This window comes from Nicotiana sylvestris, chromosome 6, assembly GCF_000393655.2.
Source record: "Nicotiana sylvestris chromosome 6, ASM39365v2, whole genome shotgun sequence".
Classification (NCBI taxonomy): Eukaryota; Viridiplantae; Streptophyta; class Magnoliopsida; order Solanales; family Solanaceae; genus Nicotiana; species Nicotiana sylvestris.
In genome coordinates this window covers 29,816,629-29,840,154 of record NC_091062.1, presented here as the reverse complement: position 1 = coordinate 29,840,154, position 23,526 = coordinate 29,816,629, and the positions used below count along the sequence as shown (strand labels likewise).

At 39.7% G+C, this 23,526-nt stretch overlaps 1 long non-coding RNA gene across 1 annotated transcript; it reads right to left on the bottom strand.

The window, feature by feature from the left end:
* Window positions 1-1,510: 1,510 nt before the first annotated feature.
* LOC104236384 (uncharacterized) lies at window positions 1,511-3,568 on the bottom strand. Its single transcript, XR_713416.2, has 3 exons — window positions 3,128-3,568; window positions 2,968-3,024; window positions 1,511-1,617 (listed from the first exon to the last, which is right to left on the bottom strand). It is a non-coding gene; the product is annotated as an uncharacterized lncRNA (long non-coding RNA).
* Window positions 3,569-23,526: the final 19,958 nt, after the last annotated feature.

Here is a 23,526-nt window from a genome sequence, read left to right as displayed (position 1 = left end):
TTGGTGTTGTCAGCAGGTTTCTTGAAAATCCTGGAAAGGAACATTGGGAAGCAGTCAAGTGGATACTCAGGTACCTGAGAGGTACCACGGGAGATTGTTTGTGCTTTGGAGGATCTGATCCAATCTTGAAGGGCTATACAGATGCTGATATGGCAGGTGACATTGACAACAGAAAATCTACTACTGGATATTTATTTACATTTTCAGGGGGAGCTATATCATGGCAGTCTAAGTTGCAGAAGTGCGTTGCACTTTCAACAACTGAAGCAGAGTACATTGCCGCTACAGAAACTGGCAAGGAGATGATATGGCTCAAGCGATTCCTTCAAGAGCTTGGATTGCATCAGAAGGAGTATGTCGTCTATTGTGACAGTCAAAGTGCAATAGACCTTAGCAAGAACTCTATGTACCATGCAAGGACCAAACACATTGATGTGAGATATCATTGGATTCGAGAAATGGTAGATGATGAATCTCTAAAAGTCTTGAAGATTTCTACAAGTGAGAATCCCGCAGATATGCTGACCAAGGTGGTACCAAGGAACAAGTTCGAGCTATGCAAAGAACTTGTCGGCATGCACTCAAACTAGAAGACAGTGCTACCTCCTCTAGATGAATGAGACTGGAGGGGGAGATTGATGATGTCCATCTCATTGAAGAAGTATTAGGCATGTGCCTAATAAGAGTTTTCTTTGGTTTGGTAGCCAACCTTGTTGACTTGGTTTGGTTGGTAGCCAACCTTGTTGAATTAGTTTGGTTTGGTAGCCAACCTTGTTGAATTTCTTTGGTTTGGTAGCCAACTTTGTTGAATTGTGAAAAGTGTGTGTAAATTGTCAAATATTGTAGGCTTTAGAGGGTGAAGCTTTGGCTATAAAAGGAGAGCTTCAACTCTCATTTCTACACACCAACAAAGAGAGAAAGAAAGAGTGAGGTTTCACAGACAAGGTATAAGAAAATAGTCTGTGAGGAAAATAGAGAGTGAGCGATATTGTAGTGAGGTGGGAATATCAAAAGAGGGTTATTTCTTTTGAGTGTTGTAGTGGTCTTTGGAGTATTTACCTCCGACCTACAAAGTGTAAAATTCCTTACTATAGTGATATCAGTTGCTCCTCTCGGGGTCGTGGTTTTTTTCCCCTTATTCAGAAGGGTTTTCCACGTAAAAATCTTGGTGTCATTGTTACTCTTTTATTCTTGTTAATTACCGTATCTCGGTGCTACATTATTATTCCGCTTTATTACCGTGAATATTATTTTGGTAAGGGGTTTATTCCCAACAGAATTTAGCACTTTCTTAATTCCATAACTTGTTTGTCATAGCATAGGAATATAGTCTCGAAGTTCTGCTCATTCAGAGCCTCAATTAGAATTCAAGGAAAATCAATCATGGAAATCATAATTTTTAACAGATACTAAAAGTAATTGAGGTCAACTAACCAAAAATACTATGATTGAATAGTAAAAATATTTATGATGTATATATAGCAAAATTCTCTACGTGCAGTGAGAGGCGGTTATAAGTGAAAAGAAAGCAAGAATTAAGTTTTGATTCTTAGTACACAATTTTGTGGTACTTATTTTCCTTTCTAGGTATGAAAGAGGCAGTGGGCATACCAAATCCTGCACAAATAACATATAAACATCATGTTAGCATCTTTCAACCATAGTTTTTTTATTTTTTTGTTAAATGGATCTTTCAGTTATAGTTCTCCATAATTGAAGACAAAAGATGACTGCAACATTCAAATTTTAGAAGTTTTATCATTACAAACATAAATACCTAGCTAATTACAAGCTGATGCTGGAAAAAGATCAAAAGTACCAAAGCCAACAAAGAGAAGATCAGACAGTGAATCTACAATGCACCAGCAAGTGTAAAGGAAATAATAGGCACGGTTAAAAGTACTTCCAGGACCGGAGTATCCATATTCTTTTAGAATGGTATAATAACTCAATCATCGACCAGTATGCATTCCCCCTCAGATCTCCAAACTTTGAGACCTCTAAGAGAACTATGTCCTTTGAGGCAATGCTAGCTAAATTTGTGCATAATCAAAAAAGAATCAAAGGCAGCAATGGATGCCCTTGAGCGCATGTTTTTGCCAACAAATTGCTCAATTATAATTGATTCTCTTTGAAGCCCATGAGTTTGTCAAATACAACAATTATCTTTACATCTTCAACGCAGGCTTCCGAAGGCCATGAGGATGATGCTCATATTTCTTCCAAAAGTTGTGCTAAGACGATATCGGAGATCAATAAAATAATAGAGGGAACATTTTAAAAAGAGAAAAACCAGGTAAAAGACACAAATAGAACACGTGTCAACTACTTAGCTATTTTGAAGAGCACTGAAAATTCTTGATTCGCGCATCACAACTCTTATTATGAGAATCCATCCTATTTTCGAATTAATTTTTATAGATGTTGCTGTCCTGCAGTAACCACCACTACAATAGGAGAAGCTATAATAATCACCAAACTAATTTTTCTGAACTATATAAAAGCTCCAAAAGTATAGTTGGCAGCAAAGGAACGGGTTACTGCAGGTTCTATCTACATCTGTTCATCATATTCACCAGGTCTTAATAACCACGATATCTGTAACAATAATCTACAGACCCTTAATTTGAAAAGAAAGTTGCTTTTGACCTCCGGTGTTTTCAATCATCTGCTGTGATTTCTCTTGAACATCCAAGACTAATTGGTCATTAAAGAACATAGATGATACTCTTATGTAATAAAATTAATAGCAGACGCATGCAACTTGGTATCGTCTGTGACAATGAGCAAATAAGTAGCATACATAAAGTTAGGAAGTTTTAAATAGACAAGGAAGTTTGTTGAACTTCATGTACTCTATTGATAAAGCAGACATTTTTAACCCTGACGCAGCATCTAACTGTCAGATTAAACTAAAAAAGAGAACTCATATACTTGTAAGATAGTACTAACAAATAACAAACTTACTGCATAACCCATCTTTTCGATCATTCCCTTTACAACTTGACATAGTGTTGGTCTGGCCTGAAGAAGTCGACATTTGTCTTTCAGTAATCGGATATTTATTTTGGAAAGCTTCCCTAAGAGACTGTCTCCTAGTTAAAAAAATAAATGAATCTACACTTACAAATAATAATAAGTACAAGCAGCTAAGTTCCATCTCCCATGCATGCTGAAAGAAACAACAAAAAGAACCAACAAAAAAGGACAGATATCATATCTGATTCAAATGTCAAACATTTCCTAAAGTTTGAGGAAAAGACATTGTATTCGATTTCCAGTGGAAGGGTAAACTGTCTTTGTTTAGAATCACTTTCCTTCAACTTTCACTAATGAAAGTTCCTTGCAAAATCATCAAAATCGATTAAATTCACCCATGTAATTTCTAGTAGTCAACTAAAATCGAAAGAGGGTACCAAAATGCCTTTGTTGCTACAATTGATTAAGGTCCATCCAAGCTAACTAAACGGGTCTAGTTTTCTGTTTCAGTGAAATTTTGTTAGGAGAGTCTTCACTAATTACTCTACATGAAGCAAATACCCCTTTAAGCAAACTGACATAAGATAGGAAGGATGTATGACACCCACAACGTTGTTATCTTTAAATCCCCCAAAATTAGAAACAAAAACACATGCACCTAAGTATTTCTTTCCAAATATACATATCAAAATAATATGAAATTCCAAACATGCATGTACAAAATGTAGTAAAAATTATTCAAATCAACATCGAACGAAAAATGGACATATTTTCAAAGAAATTCAAAAGAGAAAGTCAGAACACGGGCCAACAAAGAAAGAACAGGGGAGAAAACTTACCAGACTTAAAACACATTAGAGGCTAGAAGATTGTAGCAAACAGAATGTAAAATCAGAAAAAGACAAAATGTATGAAAGAATTTTGAAAAAAAAACCCCAGAGGAATTTAAAAACTCACCTTGAACTGTTGAAGCAGTAAGAAGGTTGGGGTGAGCAACGAAAGAGAGAGAATTAGAGGAGTGAATAGATGGAAAAATATAGAAATACGGTGTATCTGAAATAGTGAAATCCATGTGGTTTGCTAAAGCAAAAAGTGTAATCCACGTGTTAATTCGCCAATAAGGTAGGCCTAAATATATAGTACCATTTACACTGCCTTTTGTACAGCTAAAGAATGCAATGTTCGTACACCTAAACTGCCACTTCTAAATTATAAACTAGTAAATTACCCGCGCATGGTGATAGAATTCTGTTGAATTTATGATGCAGTCTTTTCCTAACACATAAATATGAAAAATTGTACTCCTTCCGATTTATTTAATTGATTTTTTTGTTTTAATACATATTAAGAAATCTAACTTTTAGCATTAATTAACAATAAAATTGATTATATTAACCTTAATTTATTTATTGAAAATATAACAAATACTTCTAGGTTCTTTATTCCGAGAAAAACTTTGAAAAATAAGTTAATTCCTTCTTGATATATGAAAAAATTAAATATTTTGGACCACAAAAAAAGGTAAAAAAAAATCATTAAAGTGGACCGGAGGGAACAATACTTATGTTTTTGGAAAGCTAAAGATAACTCGTAGAGTTGTAGCGTAGAATACTTCATATATAATATCTTACCAAAATCTATTCAACTGTAATTGAGAAAAAATTATTCTATATATTCTTATTTGAAGCACCAGCAACACTCAATACTACCAATTTTCACCTATCATAAAAGCTTAATTTTCAATGATTATACAACCAATTTTCACCTATTTCAAGAGCTTAATCTCGTAACAATTTCTTTAGCTTTGGTTATAATGGTTTTCATGCTATTTGTAGTTTTTCAAGTCAAATCAATAAGTGATATATTAAAGTGCTTATCGAAACCTCTTAATTGTTCTAATATAATCTAGTTAATGTAAACGCTGACCTTAAAAAAAGCTATTCACATGAAGTTATATGTCAACAAAATCAAAATTCATACTACGCTTTAACTTTGATCCAACTTGCAAGTCTAAGAGTCTGTATAAGTAAAAACAACCATGTATAAAACAGTATGGTCAATCAGTTGAAGCCAGTTCAACAAAACTCAGAAAAAGGAAAAAGTTGCGATGAATCTTCATTTATCTAAAAATATTCATTCCTTTTGGGTAGTCTTGGCAACAACTAAAACAACTCGAAAGCAAATATGGTAGATTCGAAGAAAATATGCTAGTAATAGTAAAAATAGGCCGAATGCTTCAATTGATGAAGCAAAACACATGATACGGAGATATATTACGTATGAAATAAAATCAAACCACAATTGTAATGCCTCTCAGAGGCTGACTTATTTTTCATTCATACAATTGAAACTTATCATAAGCCCACCTTCCCAAGCTCTACATAGGGGCTTATAGTAAAAAATGTTAAATTCTCTCAATACACATCACTTCAAAGTAAAAGTCATCGAACATTTGAACCATATTGTCGGAGCTCGTCTCAGCTAAAAATTTCTTTAGGATCATGCTCATGACCCATCGCCATATGATACCTCCAAAAACACGCTAAAAAAAGTACCTTACGAAGATTCAGATAAAGATAAAAGATAATGTTTCCTAGTTATATTAAAGTTGATGCACAAACACTCGTGAAATATCATAATAACCTGAAGCATAGAGAAATTACTAACCTTGTCATCCATATTAGTAAGTAGTAACTTTCAGCTTCAAATCCTTTATCTTTTTCTTCATTCTACATAATCTACTACCAACCAAAACAATAACAACAATAAAGAAGCTCCAAATAGGACTAATCCCTAAAACATAAGACTTCAACAAACCTTCCACCATACTACTCCCTTCTTCTGCTCACATGCTTTCCTCATTTATACTTCAATAACTTCAACTTTCTTCTCACCTTCAACAATTTCATTTTCTTGCTTTTCTTCTACAGAATCACACCAACACTCTTCCAAAACTTTCCCCTTTACACTTTCTATTTCTTCAATTTCTCCAAAACCCATATGTAATTTTAAATTTTCCATCTTAACCCAATCGTTGCCTTCTTTCCCGTTGGTAGTTATCACATCAAACAACTTCTTGACTTCACGATCAAGAATTCCGAATACAAAGATACATGAAACGCCAATAAAACTAAAAGAGATAAGCAAATCACAAAGTTAGGGAGAAAAAAAAAGGAGATTTACCTTTGGCTTTTAGCAGGGCTAAAGTTCCAGCTATGGTACTTTACTTAGTAACCTTCATAAAATCAAACGTCTTCAGTTTAATTAGATCTAGCTCATTGAACTCAAAAAATTAAACAAAATAAATATGCTCTATGTCACGACCAATCGGATCCATCCATAAATACTACCTGTTTATCAAAGGACTGTTACTTGGTCAAGATAAAAGCCAAACACGGCCATATGAGTCTATCAATTGCATACACTGACTTTAATACTCCATGTGATGTCAAATGTTACAGAAATACATCAGATTCAGACCACGTTGACACGCCTATAATCAATGAATAAATCTAAGAAATAATTAACATACACAATTTTGAAATAGATGGAGTCTTGAAGGTTTAAACAACCAACCAGATAGGATATGCATGCCAAGTAGAAGGTTCTTTATACCACAACAACAAATATTACAGTGGAAGTTAGAAAATTTTCACTAAATAAGAGTGTGACAGTTGGATGTTTATCTCAAAAATAGACTATCTTCAATATGTGAATGGACTTCATAAATATGTGGTGCAATATTGCGGGTGTTAAAACCAAAAGATCTGAAGATCAGATATATTTTGTTAGCGAGATGGACATCAAGTTTTTTTTTTTTTAAAAAAAGATTGTGTCGTAAAAGAATAGTTACTTTCGAAGACATTGGTTTGATAAGCATTGTCGATTTTCCTGCCCAATTCCATCAAAACTTCAAAATCAATTTCAATTGCATAAGGTAAATTAAAACCTTGTTAAAGTTTTCCCTACCTAATTCCATCAAACTATAAAACCAATCTACGTACACACTAGAGGGGTTGCTCTAATGGTAAGCAACGTCCACTTTTAACCAAGAGGTTGTGAGCTCTTGGAAAGAAGGATGTCGGGTGGTTTTTGTTGTATAAAACCAATCTCTCAATTGAATAATAAAATCTTGTTAAAGTTTGACTTTTCTGCAATATTTGACAAAACCTCTTTTTGCCGAGTAATATAGGCAACATTTGTTATCTGTACATAAATTTGTTTCACCTACTTCATGTGCTTCTTCTCGTTTTTACTTTTCCAGGGCCCTACTGCACCATTAAAGAATATAAGAAAAAAAAAGGTAAAACAAAAACAAAAAGTTAGATAAGGATCAGAAGGTGAAAATTCGACCATCTTTATGTATGAGCATGCAAATGAATGGGCCGATGAGAAAACATTGGACTTTTGTGACGGAGTTTTAGGGACCAAAACTTAGTTTAGAGGAAGCTTTTGTTTGGCAAAAACATTGCCGTAAGTTATCGAAAAAGGGAAACGAAAAGGGCTTTTAAACTAAACATGGCAAAGTTAAAACGAAATTGAGGAAGAAATTTTTTTAGAGAACTAAAATTGATATCAAGAAAACACAGAGGGAATAAATTAGGGCTTTACTTGCTGAAGTTGTTCTTAGCAAGCAGAGAGAGGCAAAGGCAATTGTTCAATTCTAACTACAATGTAGCTACTTACGATTCCATAAAACTAATCAAATATTTCAGGATTTTCGGTGACGAATTCGATTTCCATGTGTGCACCGGAGAGAGAGGAAGAGATTGTCGTAGTTGGGGTAAAAGATTTTAGATAAATTGTATTGTTGCTGTTGTTAGATAATATTTTATTGTTTGGTTTGACTGTATCGTATTGTACTGTAATTGATAAGTTCACTAAAATTATTTTAAATAAAATTTATCAAGAATTACACATAAAAATAATTTAAGACAACCTCTTTATACTAATTTATTATTAATTACGTAGCTTGAAAACAAGAGATAAACTCTGGAAAAAAAGGTTACTAATATTAGCAACAAAAAAAATTAAAACGATGGAAAGAGGCGAAAAATTGAATGGAGACTTGGATAAAAAGAACGGGGCAAACCAACTCTAGAAAAGATGGAAGAAGACAAAGTAGGTCAATAGGTTGGAGATTTGGAGTTAAAATAAAAAAAATTAAATAATAAAATAAAATTATAGAGTAATAAGTAAGGGCATAATTGGAAAAGAAAATAGGAAACGATCCCACCATATGTGATGACCCAAAAGGTCATCACTTGTGTTGCAAGTGAATTCAGTGTTTCGAGGCCTAAAAACCTCACTTTTACCCCACCTTTATTTACGTGTGCGGTCCGGATCTATATCCGGAAAGCCTTCTATGTGAAAATATGAGAATAGAAATTTTTGAGTTAAAAATTTGATTATGGTTGACTTTGGTCAATATTTTTAGTAAACGGACCCGGATCCGTGTTCCCACAATCCCGAGAGGTCCACAGTAAAATATAGGACTTGTGCGTATGCCCGAAAATGAATTCCGAGGTCCCAAGCCTTAGATATCAATTTTTGAAAGAAATTGTTTTACTGAATTATCTAAGAAATAAAGAAAAAAATTAATATTTGAAACCATTGTTATTGGGCCCGTATTTTGGTTCCGGAGCCCGGTACAAACTCGTTATAGTATTTGAAAGATAACTGTGAAATTTGGTGAAAAACAGAGTTTATTTGACGTGAGTTGGACTTCCGGTTGAAGAGTTATGAACTTTGAGAGTTCTTGATGAAAATGTTGAGTTTTGTGGTTTAATTCATGATTTTACATGTTATTTTGATGATGTGATCACACGAGTAGGTCCATATGATGTTTTTGAGTTAGTATGCATACTTGGTTTGGAGTTCCGAGGGCTCGGGTGAGTTTCGGGTAAGTTCCGGGATGTCTTAGGCTTAAAAATATAGTTGTTGCAGGTTCAAAGAAGTGGAAGGCCTCTGAATAGACCAGTGCGATTCGCACAAAAAGGAATGCTTCCGCGGAGGGGCTTGTGCGGTCGCACTGGATTTTGTGCGGACCGCAGGTAGGGTTTTGCGGCCGCACTAGATTCTGTGCGGTCCGCGGTGAAGAACATTTCACTGGTCTGACTTTGGAAGCCTATATCTTTTGATCAACAAGGAATTTTGAGATGATGCAAAAACGAAAGTTGTAGCCCTTTGTGTCTAGTTTCTAGAAGGGTAAAGAAAACATAATTTGGACATTAGTAGAGAAAGTTATGACCAAAATACTAAAGTATGTCACTGCAGTCCACATGGGAGCTGTGCAGCCGCAGTTGATTTTGTGCGGTCCGCACAGGACAACTGAAAGTAGTATATTAAGACGAGATTTTCAGTTATTTGTCATTTTTCAAAACCCCAAAAACATAAGAGGCGATTTTTCAAATAACCTTTCTTCTTCAAAACATTGGTAAGTGATTTTTAACTCGTTTTCTTCAATCAGTAACATCTTTTAACATGATTTCAACTCAAAATCAATGATTTTCATGGAGGAAATTGGGTGTTTTGGGTAGAACCTAGGTTTTTCAAAAATTGGGGATTTGGAACTCGATTTGAGGTCGGATTTCAAAACAAATTATATATTTGGGTTTGTGGGGGAATGGGTAATCGGGTTTTGGTTCGAACCTCGGGTTTTGACCATGTGGGCCTGGGGGCGATTTTTGACTTTTTGGGTAAAGCTTTAGAAAATTCATTTTCATGCATTGGAGTTGGTTCATTTAGCGTTTATTGACGTAATTAAGTAATTTATGACTAGATACGAGCGAATTGGTGGTGGAATCAAGGGGTAAAACTATAGTTGAATCGTGAATTGTGTTCGTGGCATCGAGGTAAGTGTTTGTTATAACCTTAGCTTGAGGGATTGGGAGTTGTGTCTTATTTGCTACATGCTCTAATTGTGGAGTACGACGTATAAGCATGGTGACGAGTATCTATATATTGGTGTCAAGCATGCTAGTGAGTCTCGTATTATAATTGTTATGACTCCGTTGTGGTTTATTGCGCTTCATATGTTATTATCACCATTGTTCCCTTGCCGGAATGTTTGTTCGATATTATTGTTCCCTTGCCGGGATATTGTTGAAATATCATTTTTTCCTTGCTGGGAAGTTGTTATATTACTATTGTTTCCTTGCGGGGATTCCCTGTGATTATTGTTGGCTTGTAAATGGGAGCGGGTGGTATGCCTACCAATAGATATAATGAAATGGGAGCGGGTGGTACGCCTATCACAAAATATAATGAAATGGGAGCAGGTGGTACGCCTACCACAAGATATAATGAAATGGGAGCGGGCGGTACGTCTACCACAAGATATAATAAAATGGGAGTGGGTGGTACGCCTACTACAAGATATAATGAAATGGGAGCGGGTGGTACGCCTACCATGAGATAAATGAAATGGGAGCGGGTGACACGCCTGCCACGAGATACAGGAAATGGGATCGGGTTGCACGCCTGCAACAAGATGTGAAAAGAAAGTAAAATCTGCCTTTGTTTTCCTTATTCTTGTTAGTGGTTGGATTTTGATTCCTTTATAGTTCTCTTGATACTCTGTTTTACCTGTTTTTCTCGAAGCATGTTTCCCCTTCCTATCTTTATTTGTTTATTCTTCTTTACTTTCTGCTATATATTATATAACTGCACAGGTTTATTTGGTAGTCTAGTCTTAGCCTCGTCACTACTTTGCTGAGGTTAGGCTAGACACTTACTAGCACATGGGGTCAGTTGTGTTGATACTACACTCTGCACTATGTGCAGATCCCAAAGAAGCTTTCGGACCGTAGTGTGGAGGCTACGTTCAGTCCACGCGGAGATCCAAGGTAGACCTGCTTGCGTCCGCAGGCCCTGACGTCTCCTCTATCCCTATTTCCTGTTTCAATTTCCTTTTATTCAGAAACAGTGTATTGTCATTTTCATTAGACCTTGTATGTAGTAATATCTTAGACAGTCTGTGTCACAACCCTAACCCCCGGTCGTGATGGCGCCCAACACACTGCTAGGCAAGCCTGACAAATAAACAACCTTAACCCATTTCTCATGTAGTTCATTACTAGCCATCACAGTTAGTTTACCAAATCATCATATTAGAAGTCTGAAGTAAGAGTTAAACATGCGGAATTTCAAATAATAATCCTACTACATAGCCCATATAGATCCGGTGTCACAAGTCTGAGCCTCTAATACAGGTTTACCAATCTAATACATATCAGTCTAGGGAATTTGCGGATAAAATAAAAGGATAGAAGGGAGAGATCAGGGTTGCGGACGCCATACAACTACCTCAATGTTCCCGGATATACGCTGCTCAACTGAAGAATCCTCACTCAGCCTCAGATGCACCTGGATCTGCACGCAAGGTGCAGGGAGTAATGTGAGTACTCCGACCCAGTGAGTAATAAACATAAATAATGGCCGAGAATAAGAAATCATGGAAGAACACAAAGTAATCTATAATCCGGCAGTTTAAAACAAGTAATATGGAAGCGATAGACCAATGAAATCGAAATATGGAAGATACTACAACAGATAAGCAGATAAGTGACAGTCAAATAAGGAAATGCAACACATAGTACGGTACCCTACAGTACCCGCTGTGGCGTGCAGCCCGATCTATTTATTTATCGTTGACGGCGCTCACTGGGGGTGTGCAGACTCCGAGAGGGGCCCCTTACGGCCCAAGCACAATATCAAGCCATCTCATGGCATCAAATCTAGGCCATCGGCCTCATATCAATATTAGTATAACATTGGTGCGGCGCGCAGCCTGATCCCATGGTATCCTCACATCTGGCCCTTGGCCGTACTCAGTCCTGAAATCATATAAGCCCCTCGGGCATCAGTAAAACAGTAGTTCTCAGCCCGAAACATAATTTAATATATCATTTTAGTTTCAAAACCGAGTAAAAAGTGGCTGAGTTGAAAAATAGTGGAAAAACGATACGACGGAGTTTAAGTAGTAAGTTAAAACAGTGAGGAAATAATGATAAAACTCCCCAGAGGGTCCAAATAGTTGGCACGAAGCCCAAATACGGCAATCAGTCCAAATAATGATGATAACAAATAAGCTTCAGTCAAATACGCGGTAAAAGCATCACTCGGGACGGACCAAGTCACCATCCCCAATAGTAAACTACCCCACGCTCATCATTAAGCGTGTGTCTCACCTCAATATAGCAATACGATGTGCAAATCCGGGGTTTCAAACCCTCAGGACATCATTTACATTCATTACTCACCTCGAACCGGCAAAACTCTAGCTCGCGATGCCTTTGCCTCTCAAATCGGCCTCCTCGCGCGTCAAATCTGACCAAAACCAGAACGAATACGTCACAATATGCTAAGGGAAGATAACCCACGCGAAAACAATCGAACAATATCAAAAATCTCGAAATTAGCAAAACCCGAGCCCCTGGACCACTTCTCGAAACTCAGAAATTTTCACATCATTAGATTCCTTATCACCCCACGAGTTCATACATTCCAAAAGTTCTCAATTCCGACCTCAAATGGTCCCTCAAATCCCAATTCAAAAGTTCAAAATCCCAAGCCCTAGTTCTTCCAATTTTAGCTTAAATTCCATGAATTTCTAGGTTAATTTCACAATAGAATCACATTTTTGGTTCATAAAACTTACTTCCAATCAATTCTCCTTGAATCCCTCTTCAATCTCCTTCAAAGAGTTCTCAAAATGATCAACTATGGTGGAAAAATGGCTCAACATCGCGGAGGAAATGTCATATAAACTTTCAGCCCAGTTCTGATATTCCTTCTTCGCGAACGCGGTCAACGTCTCGCGTTCGCGAAGCACAAACTTACGTTGACCACTTTTTGCCCTATGCGAACGCGTCACACCAATCACGAACGCGATTCTTCTGCTTCCTACACCCTCGCGAACGCGCCAACCTTACACGAACGCGATGAACAAAATGCCTTGGACCCCAATTTGCTCTACGCAATCGCGAGTGTCTTCTCACGAACGCGATGCACTGCTTCCCATCCTTTTGCGAACGCGAAGGCTTAATTATGGTATTCCTCAAATCCTTCTACACGAACGCGACATACCCCTCACGAACGCGAAAGGTTATTTTCTGCAACACCTGAACTCCCAAAATCTGCAACTTTTCAACTTAGAAAATGGTCCGATTGACCACCCAAAACTCACCCGAAGCCCCCGGGGCCTCAACCAAGAGCACCAACATGTCCTAAAACCTCATTCAAACTTGTTCCAATCATCAAAACACCTCAAACAACACCAAAACCATCAATTCTCATCGAATTCAAGCCTAAGTTTAAAAACTTCCGAAATATGCTTTTGATCAACACATCCAAATGACCTGAAATTTTGCACACACATCCCAAATCACATAACGAAGCCACAACAACTCTTAGAATTCCGTTCCGACCCTCGGATTAAAATCTTACCTATCAATCAGAAATCGCCAAAATACTAACTTCACCAATTCAAGCCTAATTCTACACCGGACCTCCAAAACCACTTCTGATCACACTCCTAAGTCACAAATCACCTTCCGAAACTAATTGAACCATCAGAACTCAGATCCAAGCCCTTTAAATCATAAGTCAACATCCGGTTGACTTTTCCAACTTAAGCCTTCTTAAAAGAGACTAAGTGTCTCATTTCTTACCAAAACCACGCTAAACGCAAACCAACCAACTCGACCACATAAAATACGGATAACGAAGCATAAAAAAGTAGAAATGGGGAAAACAGAGCGGTAACTCATGAGATGACTGGTCGGGTTGTCACAGTCTGTGACACTATGATACCAGATTTTGGGTGGTTAAGGCTTAAGTATTTGTAATAGATGCATTTTTCATAAATCTTATTGTTGTCTTCTGCTTAAATTTGAATTTTCGCTATTACCACGTTATCGTCTTACATTTGTTAAAAAGAAATAATTGTTTAATGAAGTAATTAGATTAAAAGTTTGGCTTGCCTTCACATTAGTAGGCACCATCACGATTCCTGAGGGTGGGAAATCTGGGTCGTGACAAGTTGGTACCAGAGCTCTATGTTACATGGGTATCATAGTTCACAGAAAAGCTTAGTAGAGTCTGAGGGATCGGTATGGAGATGTCTGTATTTATCCCCAGAGGCTACAGAGTTAGGAAAAACTTCAAATTTATTCTCTCCTGTTGTGCGGTTTGGTTTCTCAATGCTAATTGAACTTCTACTCTGTTATTTCGAAGATGGCGAGAACACGTGCTTCCTCATCCACTAACCAGCAGCCTGAGACCCTAGCAGCAGCTTCCACAAGGGACAGAGGGCAAGGCTGAGGCCGTGCTAGAGGTCGAGGTTGGGCCAAAGCTCGGCCCCGAGCAGCAGCACCAGCGGCGGAGCCTCAGGTTGATTTTGATGATGAGGTTCTGGCCCCAACAGTTCCGGTGGGCCCAACTCAGGTCCTAGAGGGGTTTATTGCTACCCTAGTTCTTCAGGATGCTCTGGTCCGACTAGTAGGCCTTATGGAGAGTGTCACCCGGGCAAGTTTGCTTCCTGTAGCACCAGCCGTCTCTCAGGCCGGAGGAGAAGCCCAGACTCCTGCTACTCGTACTCCGGAGCAGGTAGCTCCCCATATTTAGACTCTAGCGGTTCAGCCAGTTGGAGCAGTTCAGCTGGGTGTGGTAGCTCAGACCGGTGATGGAGCAACTATGTCTGCCGATGCTGTGTGGAGGCTGGATAGGTTCACCAAGCTCTTCACTACTACTTTCAGCGGTGCATCTACTGAGGATACCAAAGATTATCTAGACAACTGTCACGAGGTTCTCAGGAACATGGGGATAGTTGAGACCAATGGGGTCGATTTTGCTACTTTTCGCTTGTCTGGATCCGCCAAGACTTGGTGGAGGGATTTCTATTTGGCTAGACCAGCCGGATCACCAGCTTTGACTTAGGAGCAGTTTACTCAACTATTTTTGGAGAAGTTTCTCCCCATCACCCAAAGAGAGGCCTATCAGAGGCAGTTTGAGCGACTCCAGCAGGGTTCTATGACTATTACCCAGTAGGAGAACAAATTCATCGACCTAACTCGTCATGCTCTTGTCATACTTCCCACTGAGAGAAAGAGAGGGTGAGGAGGTTCATTGATGGACTTTTCAGTCGATTCGTCTTTAGATGGCTAGGGAGACTAGGAGTGAGATATCTTTCCAAGAGGCGGCCAATGTGGCCCAGAGAGTTGAGATGGTTCTGTCACAGGAAGGTGGTCATGGGTCAGACAAGAGGCCTCGTCATTCAGGTAGATTCAGTGGTACCTCGTCTAGAGGTAGGGATTCATATGGTAGGGGACATCCTCCCAGGCCTTTCCAGACAGCACTTCAGGTTTCTTACGGTGCTTCAAGTGGCCGTAGTTCTTAGATGCAGTATTCTAATCAGCAGTCCTACAGTGCACCACCAGCTCTTATCGGTGCACTGCCGCTTCAGAGTTTCCAGGGTTGTCATCCCCAGCAGCATAGGGTTTGTTTCAATTATGGCGACACGAGGCACATTGCTAGGTATTGCCCTCGAGCATCGAGCAGTTCTCCGCATCAGGGTTCCCGTGCCATGGTTCAGGCACCAGGTATTCCACAGCCCGCCCAACCATCAAGAGGTGGGGGTATAAGTGCTAGGTGGAGGTAGAGGTATTAGAGGTGGAGCTCAGGCCACTAGAGGTGGAGGCCAGCCAGCAGCAGTCCGTCCTAGAGATGTAGTTCAGCGCAGTGGGGCCTAACCCCAATGTTATGCTCTTTCAGCCAGGCCCAAGGCTGAGGCTTTTGGTGCAGTTATAACAGGTATGATTCTGGTTTGTGATAGAGATGCTTCAGTGTTATTTGATCCAGGGTCTACGTACTCATATGTGTCCTCTTATTTTGCACCATATCTGGTCATGCCTAGTGATTCTTTGAGTGATCCTGTTTATGTGTCTATGCCGGTAGTGATTCTATTGTGGTAGATTGAGTCCATTGTTCATGTATAGTTGTGATTGGGGGTCTTGAGACTCGTGTAGATTTGTTGCTTCTGGACATGGTTGATTTCGATGTTATATTGGGAATGGACTGGTTATCACTTTACCACGCTATCTTGGACTGTCATACCAAGACTGTGACCTTAGCTTTACCGGGTTTGCCTCGTTTAGAGTGGAGAGGGACTCCTGGTCATTCTACCCGTAATGTTATCTCTTATGTGAAGGCTAGGCATATGGTCGAGAAGGGGTGTTTGGCCTATTTGGCATATGTTCGTGATTCTAGTGCTGAGGTTCCTTCTATTGATTCTATGCCCGTTGTTCGTGAGTTTCCTGAGGTTTTCCCTTCAGACATGCCGGGTATGCCACCCGACAAGGATATTGACTTTCGCATTGATTTGGCTCTGGGCACTCAGCCCATTTCTATCTCGCCGTATCCTATGGCCCCGCCTGAGTTGAAAGAGTTGAAGGAGTAGTTGCAAAACTTGCTTGAGAAGGGTTTCATAAGGCCGAGTGTTTCGCCTTGGGGTGCGTCGGTGTTGTTTGTTAAGAAGAAGGACAGATCGATGAGAATGTGTATTGATTACCGACAGTTGAACAAGGTTACAATCAAGAATAAGTATCCATTGCCAAGGATTGATGATTTATTTGATCAGCTTCAGGGTTCCAAGGTATTTTCGAAGATTGACTTGAGATGTGGCTACCATCAGTTGAGGATTAGGGCATCTAATGTCCCTAAGACAACTTTTCGCACTCGGTACGGGCATTATGAGTTCTTGGTTAAGTCATTCGGGTTGTCAAGTGCCCCAGCAACGTTTATGAATTTGATGAACCGAGTGTTCAGGCCTTACTTGGATTCGTTCGTGATAGTCTTTATTGATGATATTTTGATATATTCCCACAGCCGGGAGGAGCACGAGCAACATCTTAGAGTGGTTCTTCAGACCTTGAGGGATAGTCAGTTATATGCTAAGTTCTCGAAGTGTGAGTTCTGGTTGACTTCAGTTGCATTCCTGGGTCATGTTGTATCAGCATAGGGTATTCAGGTTGTTCCGAAGAAGATTGAGGCAGTCAAGAACTGGCCTAGACTAGCATCAGCTATAGAGATTCGGAGTTTCTTGGGATTGATAGGTTACTATCGTCGGTTTGTGGAGGGATTTTCATCTATCGCAACCCCGATGACCAGGTTGACCTAGAAGGGTGCCCCGTTTAGATGGTCGGATGAGTGTGACATGAGCTTTCAGAAGCTCAAGACAGCTCTGACTTTGGCACCGGTGTTGGTTTTGCCCACAGGTTCAGGGCCTTATACAGTTTATTGTGATGCATCTCGTATTGGACTCGGTGAAGTGTTGATGCAGGATTGCATGGTCATTGCTTATGCTTTGCGGCAGTTGAATATTCATGAGAAGAACTATCCGGTTCATGATTTAGAGTTGGCAGCCATTGTTCACGCATTGAAGATTGGAGGCATTATCTCTATGGTGTGGCATGTGAGTTGTTCACGGATCACAAGAGTCTTCAGTATTTATTCAAGCAAAATGAGTTGAATTTGAGGAAGAGGAGGTGGTTGGAGTTGTTGAAAGATTTTGATATCACCATATTATATCATTCGGGAAAGTCCAATGTGATGGCCGATGCTTTGAGTAGGAAGTCATCCAGTATGGGCAGTCTTGCTTATATTCCGGTCGGTGAGAGACTGCTTGCTTTAGATGTTCAGGCTTTGGCCAATCAGTTTGTGAGGTTGGATATTTCTGAGCCCAGTCGTGTGTTAGCCTTCACGGTCACTCGTTCTTCTTTATTGGAGTGTATCCGTGATCGGCAATATGATGATCCCTATTTGTGTGTCCTTAGAGACATGGTGCAGCACGAAGGTGCCAAGTATGTTACTTTAGGTGATAATGGAGTTTTGAGATTGCATGGTCGAGTTTGTGTGCCCAATGTGGATGGGCTCTGAGAGTTGATTTTAGAGGAGGCCCGTAGTTCCAGGTACTCTATCCATCCGGGCGCCGTGAAGATGTATCAGGATTTGCGGTAGCATTATTGGTGGAGAAGAATGAAGAAGGACATCGTTGCATATATGGCTCGGTGTTTGAATTGTCAGCAAGTCAAGTATGAGCATTAGAGGCCTGGTGGTTTGTTCCAGAAGATTGAGATTCCTGAGTGGAAGTGGGAGCGAATCACTATGGACATCGTTGTTGGACTCCCACGGACTCAGAGGAAGTTCAATGCAGTGTGGGTTATGATTGATAGGCTGACCAAGTCAGCACATTTCATTCATGTGGCAGTCTCATATCCTTCCGAGAGGTTAGCTGAGATCTATATCCGGGAAATTGTTCGTCTTCATGGTGTGCCCAAGTCTATCATCTCGGATCGGGGTACGTAGTTTACCTCCTATTTCTAGAGAGCAGTTCAGCGAGAGTTGGGTACGCGGGTTGAGTTGAGCACAACATTTCATCCTTAGACGGACGGGCAGACCGAGCTGACCATTCAGATTATGGAGGATATGCTCCGAGATTGTGTCATTGACTTTGGAGGCTTGTGGGATCAGTTTTTGCCTTTAGTAGAGTTTGCCTACAACAATAGCTACCAGTCGAGTATCCAGATGGCTCCTTATGAGGCTTTACAGGGTAGGCAGTTTCGATCTCTAGTTGGATGGTTTGAGCCGGGAGAGGCTCGATTGTTGGGTATAGATCTGGTTCAGGATGCCTTGGACAAGGTCAGGATTATTTAGGATAGTTTTCGTACAGCACAGTCCAGGCAAAAGAGTTATGCCGACCGCAAGGTTCGAGATTTGGCGTTCATGGTCGGTGAGCGGGTATTGCTTCGAGTGTTGCATATGAAGGGCGTGATGAGATTTGGGAAGAAGGGCAAGCTTAGCCCTAGGTTTATTGGCCCATTTGAGATTCTTGATCGAGTGGGAGAGGTGGCTTATAGACTTGCATTGCCGCGGAGCTTATCAGCCGTGCATCCAGTGTTTCATGTGTCCATGCTTCGGAAGTATCACGGCGATCCCTCCCACGTCTTAGATTTCAGCACTGTCCAGTTGGACAAGGACTTGTCTTATGAGTAGGAGCCGGTAGCTATTCTAGACCGACAGGTTCATCAATTGAGATCGAAGAGTTTTCCTTCTGTTCGTATTCAGTGGAGAGGTCAGCCTCCTGAGGCATCGACCTGGGAGTTCGAGTCCGATATGTGGAGCCGTTATCCCCATCTTTTTCCCGACTCAGGTACTTCCTTCTTATGTTCGTTCGAGGACGAACGGTTGTTTTAGAGGTGGAGAATGTGATGACCTTTTGTCATCACTTGTGTTGCAAGTGAATTCAATGTTTTGAGGCCTAAAAACCTCCCTTTTACCCCAGCATGATTTACGTGCGTGGTCCAGACCTATATCCGGAAAGCCTTCTATGTTAAAATATGAGAAATAGAAATTTTAGAGTTAACATTTTGATTATGGTTGACTTTGGTCAAAGTTTTTAGCAAACGGACCCGTATCCGTGTTCCAACGATCCCGGGAGGTCCACAATAAAATATAGGACTTGGGCGTATGCCCGGAAATGAATTCCGAGGTCCGAAGCCTAAGAAATCAATTTTTGAAAGAAATTGTTTTACTGAATTATCTAAGAAATAAAGAAAAGAATTAGTGTTTGAAACCATTGTTATTGGGTCCGTATTTTGGTTCCGGAGCCCAGTACAAACTCGTTATAGTATTTGAAAGATAACTGTGAAATTTGGTGAGAAACAGAGTTTATTTGACGTGAGTTAGACTTCCGGTTGAAGAGTTATGAACTTTGAGAGTTCTTGATGAAAATGTTGAGTTTTGAGGTTTAATTCATGATTTTACATGTTATTTGATGATTTGATCACACGAGTAGGTCCATATGATGTTTTTGAGTTAGTATGCACACTTGGTTTGGAGTTCCGAGGGCTCGGGTGAGTTTCGGGTAGGTTCCAGGATGTTTTAGGCTTAAAAACATAGTTGTTGCAGGTTAAGAGAAGTGGAAGGCCTCTGAACAGACCAGTACGATCCGCACAAAAAAAATGCTGCCGCGGAGGGGCTTGTGCGGCCGCACTAGATTCTGTGCGGTCTGAGGTGAAGAACATTTCACTGGTCTGACTTTGGAAGCCTCTATCTTTTGATCAACAATGAATTTTGAGATGATGCAAAAACAAAAGTTGTAGCCCTTCGTGTCTCGTTTCTAGAAAGATAAAGAAATCGCAATTTGGACATATGTAGAGAAAGTTATAACCAAAATACTAAAACATGTCACTGCAGTCCACATGGGAGTTGTGCAGCCGCAGTTGATTCTGTGCGGTCCGCACAGGACAGCTGAAAGTAGTATATTAAGACGGGATTTTCAGTTATTTCTCATTTTTCAAAACCCGAAAAACATAAGAGACGATTTTTCAAATAACTTTTCTTCTTCAAAACATTGGTAAGTAATTTCTAACTCGTTTCTTCAATCATTAACATCTTTTAACATGATTTCAACTCAAAATCAATGATTTTCATGGAGGAAATTGGGTGTTTTGGGTAGAACCTAGGTTTTTCAAAAATTGGGGATTTGGAACTCGATTTGAGGTCGGATTTCAAAACAAATTATATATTTGGGTTCGTGGGGAATGGGTAATCGGGTTTTGGTTCGAATCTCGGGTTTTGACCATGTGGGCCTTGGGGCGATTTTTGACTTTTTGGGTAAAACTTTAGAAAATTCATTTTCATGCATTGGAGTTGGTTCATTTAGCGTTTATTGACGTAATTAAGTAACTTGTGACTATATACGAGCGAATTGGTGGTGGAATCAAGGGGTAAAACTATAGTTGAATCGTGAATTGTGTTCGTGGCATCGAGGTAAGTGTTTGGTCTAACCTTAGCTTGAGGGATTGAGAGTTGTGTCTTATTTGCTACATGCTAATTGTGGAGTACGACGTATAGGCATGGTGACGAGTATCTATATATTGGTGTCAAGCATGCCTGTGAGTCTTGTATTATAATTGTTATGACTCCGTTGTGGTTTATTGCGCTTCATATGTTATTATCACCATTGTGAGCACGTGATTTTTGTTTCGCACGACACTCGCTCCCAAAAAAAAAAAGAAATAAAAAAATAAATAATTGGCCCTGCTGTACAATTTTTGGATTTCTGTGCGGCACTTTGTTGATTTATTTGTGACTTTGGCCCATTTTATTTATCTACTTTATTAAAACAAAATTGAAAAAAAGTGTACATGTCATGCATAATTTGAACCGTAACATTGGTTTAAATAGAAAGGCATAAACAGGCACCTTTGTCCGTGATTTTGATTTGTTTGATTTTACCTGTTTTGAAATATTTTAGTGTGTGTGCAAATAATTGTATTGAGTGTGTATTTAATTTTTAATTTTGATTTTTTGCTTAGTTTTGTTTTTAAAATAAAAAAAAAGAAGAAAAAATCAGCAATTATTCCGGATTGGGCCAATTTTAATAAATTGGCCCAAACAAACAACGTTCAAACCAAGCCTGCCCGGTCCAGGCCACCTGATGCCCAGGATGTCCAAACGACGTCGTTTGAGTCATGCCTGATCTGGGCCGTTGATCTCAGATTGATCAACGGCCAAGATCAATTCCCCATAACCCACCAATAAACCCGACCCGTCTCACCCGGACTGACCCCAACCCTCAACCCTCAAAACGACACCGTTCCATTTAAGCCTTCAGATCCAGACCGTAGATCTAGATTGATCTAACGGTCGAGGTTCACCCACCCACTAACTATATAAACCATTCACCATACCCTGCCCCCCTAGCCAACACCCCCGCCTTCGTCTTCACCAAACCCATCCCCTTCAAACCCTAGCCGCCCCTGCACACCTTCACCAGAAACCCGGCGGCCTGAACGCCGGTGACCTCCACCTGAACACCATAGAACCCCCATGCCATCCTGAACCTAAATCTACCAACCACACCCTTCGAATCCTACCCCACCTGCTCGAATCTTCATTTGAAGATTCGAGTCGGAACCTAATCTACACCAATCAACCCAAGCTTCACACCAGACACTCCCCAGACCCCCTCGTGACCAAACCATACTTGGTTTGGTCCGAATCTGATCAGGGAAGCATGAATCCCAGATCTAAGTTTGAAAGTTTTGTGTCCTTTGTCACTGGTTCATACCGGTTCAACCGAAGAGATTAAGGTCTAATGGACTTTAATCAAAGTGTTTCTCATCTGAGAAACACTTCGATTAAAGTCCATTCAGCCTTAAGAAAAGTTTGTCCAAATCCGAGTTCAAGCTTTTAACTTTGCAAGCTTTAAGGTGAGTTTGTTTTCTTTCCTTTATTTGTTTTAGTCCGTGTGATTTGTTTTAAATATCTGGTCATGTTTTGTTTCAATTTGTGTCTTTAAATTTTACCACCTTCTGATTGACCACTTTGCCTGAACCACTGTGTTTTGTTTGAACCCCTCCTATTCTGATAAGACATGTGTATTGGTTGTATTTCAAATTTGTACTGACTAACTGATTCCTCAAAGTATAGTCCTGCTTAATCAGTATAAGTCGAGTCATGTGTCCCATGTTTAAATGTTTGATTTTTGGCTACGATTGTGTATGTTAATGCTAATATAGTCGAGTCGACATGTGTCGTCAATTAATTTCAACTGTCCGAACAACAACAAATCGATTTACTTCTGCTAAGCATTTGTTGAGTCAATTAAGAACCAGTTTTTGTTTACTTATAGTTGTTTGAATTGATCAGTAATGTAAAAAGATTTGTTTGGTTTAAATTCTGAATTGGAAGGCATGTGCATTCGTGCACAGCATGTGCATTCGTGCATCTCATGTGCTTTGTGCACAGCCTGTGGCCTGCATAAAGGTCCTTTGTTTAATTTTAAAATGGTTTGACAGCATATGCTGTCAACATATCCTACTGCCCATACTTGCTTTTAGTTAAATAAAATAGAAAAGTTAAATCTGCCAGGGAATGATGGGGTTTTTATACCTAATTAACTAAAGTGGAACTGAAAAAGGTTAAAGTCACATGGGAGGGTACTGGGATACTCTAAAAAACAGGCTGTTAAAAGGGTTAAGGAAGGCATATAAAAGGGGGAGGACATCTGATTGAGAGAAAAAAAAAAGATTGGAAAAAATAGACATTGAACCTTAGGAGCTGGAAAATATACAGACACAGTGAGGAGTTTTGAGAGAGAGAGTTTGAAATACATCCAAAGAGATACAGACAGAGAGGGATACCTAGACTGAGGGGATTGAAAAGGGATAGGATTGCACAGATAGAGGGAGGTTAAGAGATAGCAATTCCAGTCGTGTCTATTAGTCGAGTGTCTTTCATTGGTTTACTACTGGTGTGTTTTGCCTGGAGTTCTGATTCTACTCCACTGGGTGTTGTTGTCATTTAGCTGCTTCCTTCTATCGGCCATAGTTGCGCTTCTGTGTTTGAGCCTGTCCTGCTGTTTGCTTTGTTTGCTGCTGCCCTGTCCTACTGCTATTGCTAGTCCTGTTTCTTTTGCTGCTGATTTCCACATCTTCTTCTTCTCCTCCTTTGCATTTTCAGCATTTCCAGGTACACATT